We start from the raw sequence: 8,232 nt of genomic DNA, 5'->3' as shown, positions 1-8,232 counted from the left end.
TCATCAACCCCTCTGTGTGTGGCATGTCTTCCAATGTTGGGGACTTCTGACTTAAAATTTGAATACAGACCTCCTTTTTTGTTTCCCTACGAACCTTGGAAGAAAAATAGTCTTTGAGAAAGCACTCACCTATTAGCCAAGTCTGAAAATGGCTCATAAAAATGATTTCCTTTCAGAAAATAGTTCTTCATGGGTCATTCTATACTTTTCTAGTATGTTCAAGTTACATGGAGATAAAGATGTTTTATTTGTTCAGTTAGAGCACCGGCATTTATTGAGCAACCCAGAAGGTGAGGCATTGAGACCTATGGTAAGAATGCACGATGACTTCTGTAGCGAGGTGACTACATAAACCTAGCACATGCACAGCCTGGATGTGGGCTCAAGGGTGAGGAAAGGCAACCATTGTCAGGCAGAGGCAGGTCCTCAAAGAAAAACCTAGAAAAGACTCTGGACTGATGGGGCTTTGTCCTCTTTGTCAAAACCAAACAAGTTCCTGCATCTCCTTATGAATATAAAGAAAAATGGTGGAAATGCTGTCAGCAGCTATTCATGAACCAGACCAGCATCCATAGAAATGTGGCAACACAGCATGCTGATGAAATTTATCACCAGACTCCTTTTATTTTAAAGCAACTGGCTGCAACATTGAGTACCTCAAAGAGTATCACATCTGAGGACAAAAAGAACCCTCTAAAAAAATACATTACTCATAGCCATGAGGTGTCTGCTTGGCTCCCTAATACAAGCTGCTTTAGCCCTGATGAGTTGAAAAGTGACCTGGGCAGTGAAGAAGGGGAGGTGCTACTTTTTTACTGCTACTGTGATCTAGAGGATCTCCAGTGGATCTGTGCCTGGCAAACAAGTCTGTGTCAGCACTTGTACCTCACAGGCAACATTGGAATTGCTACTGAAGGAATCAATGAGACACTTGGTGGAAGCAAATTGACCACCAGACTCTATGTAGAAGCCATGGTTTCTTGTCCATTATTTAAGGATTATCTTTGTAAGGAAGATTTTAAGACCAGCAGGGGAGGAGCTCACTGTTTTCCAGAATTGCGTGTTGGTGTATTTGAAGAAATCATGCCCATGTGGATCAGCCCCAATAAGATCTCCTACAAGAAGCCTGGAATCCATTTATCCCCAGACGGATTTCATAAAGAAGTAGAAAAGTTTTTATCTCAGCCAGACCAAAAATAAAGTGGTAATATTCTACTGGAGTGCAGAAACTCCTATGAAAGCAAATTAGGTCTATTGCAGGGCTACTTAGCCCAAGACATCATGAAATTCAGTTACTTTTCTAGCTACATTGACAAAAATCTAGAACTTTTCAGAGAGAAGAGGGTGCTGATGTACTGTACTGGGGGCATCTGTTGTAAGAGCATGACTCCGCATACCTGAAGGCCAAGGGAGTGTGTAAGAAAGTGTTACAGCTCAAGGGTGGTATCCACAACTACCAGAAGAGTTTCCCAATGGTTTTTTATAAGGGGAAGTTGTTTGTTTTTGACAAAGATTATGCCCTGTGCTACAACAGTGACATGTTATCAGAATTTTCATACTGTGGAGCTCAGTGGGACTAGTATAAACTCTGCTCCACTCAGAAGAGCCACCATTTTGTTTTGACCTGTCCTGCATGTCAAGGAAAAGGATTCACAGCCTTCTGTGTCACATGTCAAGACAAAGGAGACAGACAGGCTTTAGGACCTACACAGGAGAGTTTTAAAAAGGAATATGAGTGCATAGCTCGATGGCCATGCATCCTGAGGGAAATTTCACAGCATGAACAGCTCTCTATGAACCCCAACCAAAGCCCAGTGTTGGAGATGATGGGCCTTTGCTTGTGTAAGTGGCACCTTTAGCTTCCCCAAGTCTTCTCAGAGTCAGTGGGCATCATGTATACGAGAAGGACAATGCTGCAGAAAAGGAAATCAGAAATTTCATTGTCAGTCATTGCCATCATGACAAACTGTTCACCATGTTGACCACCTACACTTCAAAGGGGGAGGGGAGAGAAAGTCAAGTTTGATCAATTACTGAAGTATTTTAATTCAGAAAATGATAGAGCATGGTAAAACCTATGGGATCCCAAGACTTTTGAGGGATAGAGTCTTGAGCCTGGTGATTGTGTCACTCATGCCTTCTCTCTACCGGGCCACAGGCTATTAGTAGTCATTGCCCTTGTCAGCTGTCCATCCTGTGCAAATCTGTGAATTGTGGCCCTCAATATGGATTCATAAACCAGTCCACTTATGTCATTTGCTACTTTCCCATTTCCCTTCCCTTTCCCTGCCTCTGTCTCTTCTCTCACTGTCTGAGAAGCTCTGTATACTGGGATTTGGCCCACCTACTGCTTTTGTAAAATTTGGTGGAAAAGACTTACCCATTTCTTCCCATATGATCTGTGGCACAATTGAGTAGTTTCAGCAGAGTGCATGTGGCCCACACAGTCTAAAATACTTATTGTCGGACCCTTTACAGTAAAGTATACCATATCCTGGTCTAGAGCAGCAGCTCATCTGATAGAGAATGCCGTTAAAGTCATGGCCCTCCTTCATATTTTACTGATTTGGTTTCTGTAAGAGATTTCCCCCTCATACACTTCTTCCCTCCAACACTTACCCTTCTAGCTTTTAAGTGTTCTCTTTGAGAGATCCAAATAAGCTCAATGGCCCTGTACAACTTGCTTTCTTAAGAAGATCATTTGGCAGTAACACTGTGGCTGTCCAGCCTTCTAGTCAGCATGCCAAGCATTTGTCCCTGTCACATGGGTCCAAAGAAGAACAGAGCCACACACCGACCAACAGATTTAATATTATGTTGCAGCTTCCAGTGATGCAGAATGCAGCTGCAATTGTGTTTCAAGGAGAAGCCAAGTGGGGATGGCCATCCCTGCAGCATGGTGCCACTCCTGGTCCCATTTGCAGCCCCAGTAGATGCTCTTCATAGTGGTGAGGCCCTGGATCCACACTGTACTGTCCACATCATTACAGTTTAGTGCACAGATTTTTCTTTCTTCATGAGAAGTCTCCTAGTCTGTGTTCATTAGCTCCTTTTCCTTGTCCTTCATCACAAGATTTCCTGAATCCCTAATGAAAATAACTCCCCAAAGCAACAAACAAAACTACAAGTTTAACTGGCACTGTGGTAAGTTAAAAGGCACAAGGGCACTGTGACTTTACTTTTTTCCAACTCCCAAAGATGCTATGTTGTTAGAAAGGAGGGGTGGGGTCCAGTAGAAATACCAAAATTATGTTTTAAGAGTAATCATCTTTGCGTAGTCTGGCCAGGATTTCCCACTTCTTTAATATCTAGGTTTTCTGCACTGTTGTCCTTCAGAGGCTTCATTTCCATGCATGAGAGCAGCAGTGATTTCTCTAATAAGTGATGAGACAGGTAGTTGAAGTCTGTAAGCTTGGCCATGGTAAGCATCATATCCACAATGGACTGGAAAGTCACCTCTCCAGTGTTAGGCCTCACATAGCCATTACCCACCACTATACAGTATAGAAAGGTGTTTTCAAATACTTAGACATAAGTTTTCACATCTGTCATAAGATTGGCCTTCGAAGAGGAAAAACTTATTTCTGCTCCAGTATTCAATTGTGTATACATCTCAAATGTTCATAAGTAACTCAGAAATATGTTTGTTGCCCAGGAGGGTTTTTGAAGCTTGAAATTTCACCATTGCCCTTCGCCCCAATATCCAGTAAAAGGAATTTAGTGTTTTTTTTTTTTGTTTGTTTGTTTGTTTCCTGGTAGAGCTCTGCAGCTTCAGTCTGTATTTCTTAAGGGGAATATTGTGGCTCTGATCCAGTAATCAATTTGGCAACTTTATTCTTGAGGTTTTTAAAATTTAAAGGAGGTTAATAGTGTTTTTCTGTTCTTTTGCTAAATAGGTAAGGTGAAATTTGTAATAAAGTATTTTATAATACTCACAAAAAAAAGAATGGAAAGGCAAATTTTATGTGGACTTATCCTCGAGGATGTCTTATCTATACAGGGCCCATAACTTTATTCAAACATAAGCATCACCTCTGTCAGAATGCTCTGGAGTGACTTATTCCACCTGTAGCCATGGGCTGGATTCCATGGCTCCAGCCAGTGTGGCTTTGTGGACTATTACAGTATTGAATTACTTCCATACTTTTTGGTAAGGAGTCCTGAGAATCCCCTTGCTGCCTGCCTGTCCCTGCTTTTCCTCTAACAATATCTATACCTTCCTGTTCTCCTAGCACCTGAAGCCTTTTCAATCAACTTCACCTCCATGAACAGAGGATCCATTGTTATTGGCTGCAGTCTGTGCTGTTCTGGTGTTTACATTTCTTAATATCATCTAATGGATCCTGCTCTTATTTAAGGTTTTGACATTTTGGAGTTCATCATAGAGTTTTCTTGTTAAATTGGATTTTTGACAGTTATACATTCATTATCATAATTACTATTTTTTGGCATCCCTTAAGTTTTCATTCAATCTTCAATTTCTTTTAATGTGGAACTGACCCTTATGTACCCATTCTGGAATTCAATTTTCAAACTGTTAAAGCTGTTTTGTCATCAATCATTAAAATAATGAGAATGGTGTCAGGTTCTGCTGGATACTGTGACAGAATTACATGAGGGCCCTGTCTTCCAGGGACAGGACTAAGGTTGCCATGAGAAACAGTAGAGTCCAACTTCTCTTCTCTGCAGAAAGGTGTTTTCCATGGCTCAGTTTAGTGTCACTGTGTGGATTATTAGAATATTGAAATACTTCCATATCAAATGCTGAGGGGTCCTGAGTAGACCCCTGCTGTCATCCTGTCCCTGCTTCTCCTCTCACACTTGTGCTGTCAATACAAAGTGCCCTGACAGATTTGCTTGAACAATAGAAATTTATTGTTTCACAGTTCTGAGGATTGTAGGTCTGACAATTCAAATGTCATTAGGAAGTGTTCTTCCGAGAGTTCTCTCCCTCAATTGTATATGCTGTGTTCTCCTATGTCCTCACATGGTTCTTCCTGTTGTGTATTTTTTCCCTAATCTCCTTTTTTCATGTGCATACATATAGAGAGTGAGTATATATATAGTCACATATTAGTTGTATAAATTAATGGGTTTCTTTGTGTCTATTTCATACATGCTTGTATCATGCATTGACCTTCCTTTCCTTTCTACCCTGGGTTACCCTCCCCTCACCCACTACCTGCTTTCTCATCCCTAATGGTCCTTCTTTCTGAATTTCTTTTGTGGTTTTTATTTTCCACATAAGAGAGAAAACATGAAATACTTGCCTTACTGTTTCTGAATTATTTCATTTTACACAATGCAGTTCTATCCATTTTCCTGCAAATGACAGGATTTTATTTATTCTTTCCTGAATATTACCCCATCATGTATGCATACTATATTTGCCTTATTCATGTATCCATTAGCTGGTCCCTCAATGAGTTCATATCTTACCTATTTTGAATAGTGTCATAAAAAAAACATGGTCTTTCACGTGTCTTTATTTTTTGGTGATTTCACTTAATTTGAATAAATACCCAGTAGTGATATACCTGGGTCATATGCTAGTACTATTTTAATTTTTGGATGATGATTCATACTGTTTTCTATATATTTTGTACTATTATATCTTCTTACCAAAATTGCATGTGGTTCCATTTACTCCACATCCTTATCACTGTTTGTGGGTTACTTTCTGTTTTTATATTAACCATTCCAACTGGACTAATCATTTTACCCAAGTGGGTAAGGTGTAATCTCAGTGTAGATTTGATTTGCATTTCTGTGATGTCTAAGGACATTCAGCATTTCACATATATTTACTGGCATTTCACATTTCTTTTTTTTTTTTAGAAATATCTGTTCAGGTCATTTATCCAGTTTTTTATTATATTGCTTCTTTCTGGTTGTAAAGGTTTTCCTATATTCTGGATATTCATCCTCTGTCAGATGAATAGATGGCAAAAATTGTCTCCCCTTTTCTTTCTTTTCTCTTTATTCATCTGATTGTATTCTTAGATGTGCAGAAGGTTTTTTTTAATTTGATGCAATCGTGCTTGTTCATTCTTGCTTTGATTTCCTGAGCTGTTGGGGTACTAACTTGGAAATCATTGCTTTCACCATAATCTCGAAGTGTTTCCCTTTTTTCTCCCTAGTACTTCTAAAGGATCCTGTCTTACATTAAGGTATATTTAATATTGAGTTGATTTTTGCACAGTGAGAGATAGGGATATCATTTCAATGTTCTCCATTGGAATATCCTGTTTTATCAGCACCATTTATTGAAGATGGCTATTCTTTTTCCAATACTTTGACACCTTTGTTGATAATCATTTGCAGCATGTATTTATTTTGGGTTCTCTATTCTGTTCTATTTGCCTACCTGCCTGTCTTTATGACAATATTATGCTGCTTTTATAACTGTGGCTCTAAGGTTTAATTTGAAATCAGATATTAAGATGATCCGAGCATTGTTCTTTTTTTTTTTTTTGCTGAAAATTGCTTTAGCTGTTCTGGGTCCTTTTTCTTATTCACTGTCTCTTGCCTAATTTGCTAAAATTTCTAGTACTATGTTGATAAGGGTGGTGAGAGTGGGGATATTTGTCTTGTTTCTTATCTTGTAGAAATTACTTTCAGCTTTTCTCAGTTTAGTATGATGTATAGCCTTCACTATGTTGACACATGGTTCTATTATATGTAATTTATTCAGACTTTTCATCAAAAAGAGGTGCTGATTTGTATGGGGGCCAGGAGGGTACTGGGTATTGAATTCAGGGGCACTCAACCATTGAACAACATCACCAGGCCTGTTTTGTACTTTATTTGAGACAGAGTTTCACTGAGTTGCTTAGCTCCTTGCTTTTGCTGAAGCTGGCTTGAACCCTGCATCCTCCTGCATCAGCCTCCCAAGTTGCTGGTATTGCAGTTGTGCACCACAATGCCTGGCCAAAATGCTGATTTCTATCAAAGGATTTTGTGCATCTATTGTGATAATCAAGGGATTGTTTAATGCAATTCCAATTAAAATCCCAATGTTGTATCTCACAGAAATAGAGCAAGCAATCATGAAATTCATCTGGAAGAATATGAAACCCAGAATAGCTAAAACAATCCTTAGCAGGAAGAGTGAAGCAGGATGTATTGCAATACCAAACTGCAACTGTACTACAAAGAAATACTAACAAAAATGACAAGGCGTTGGTACAAAAATAGACAGGTAGATCAATGGTACAGAATAGAAGACATCAACACAAACCCAAATAAATACAATATTCTCATACTAAACAAAGGTGCCAAAAGTATGCAATGGAGAAAAGATAGCCTCTTCAACAAATGGTGCTGGGAAAACTGGAAATCCTATGTAACAGAGTAAAACTAAACCCCTATCTCTCACCCTGCAAAACTCAACTCAAAATGGATCAGAGACCTCAGAATCAGACCAGAAGAAAAGTAGAAGAAAAAGTAGGTCTGAATCTTCCACATGTCAGCTTAGGATCAGACTTCCTTAACAGGACTCCCATAGCACAAGAAATAAAAGCAAGCATCAATGACTGTGATAGATTAAAATTAAAAAGCTTTCTCTCAGCAAAGGAAACTATCAGCAATGTGAAGAGAGAGCCTCCAGAGTAGGAGAAAATCTCTGCCACTCATACTTCAGATAGAGCACTAATTTCCCGAATCTAAAAAGAACTTAAAAAGCTCTACACCAAGAATACAAATAACCCAATCAACAAATGGTCTAATGAAATGAATAGACACTTCACAGAAGATGATCTACCAGCAATCAACATATATTTGAAAAAATGTTCAACATCTTTAGTAATAAGAGAAATGCAAATCAAAAGTACCCTAAGATTCCATCTCACACCAATTAGAATGGTGATCATCAAGAATACAAGCAACAATAAGTGTTGGTGAGGATATGGAGAAAAAGGTACACTCATGCATTGCTGGTGGGGTTGCAAATTAATGCAGCCACTCTGGAAAGCAGAATGGAGATTCCTCAGAAAGCTTGGAATGGAACCAACATTTGACCCAGCTATCCCAATCCTTGTATTATACCCAAAGGACTTAAAATCAGCATACTACAGAAATGCAGCCACATCAATATTCAATTTACAATAGCCAGATTGTGGAAACAGCCTAGATTGTTCTTCAATTGATTAATGGATAAAGAAACTATGATTGATATACATACACACACACACACACACACACACACACACACACAATGGAATATTACTCAGT

The 8,232-nt window shown here is 39.0% G+C and overlaps 1 pseudogene; it reads left to right on the top strand.

The window, feature by feature from the left end:
- The first annotated feature begins 459 nt into the window (after nucleotides 1-459).
- LOC124975443 (thiosulfate sulfurtransferase/rhodanese-like domain-containing protein 2) lies at nucleotides 460-1,846 on the top strand (annotated as a pseudogene).
- The last annotated feature ends 6,386 nt before the right edge of the window (nucleotides 1,847-8,232 follow it).

The sequence above is a fragment of the Sciurus carolinensis genome, unplaced genomic scaffold, assembly GCF_902686445.1.
Source record: "Sciurus carolinensis unplaced genomic scaffold, mSciCar1.2, whole genome shotgun sequence".
Classification (NCBI taxonomy): domain Eukaryota; kingdom Metazoa; phylum Chordata; class Mammalia; order Rodentia; family Sciuridae; genus Sciurus; species Sciurus carolinensis.
This window is presented reverse-complemented; position numbering and strand designations above follow the sequence as displayed.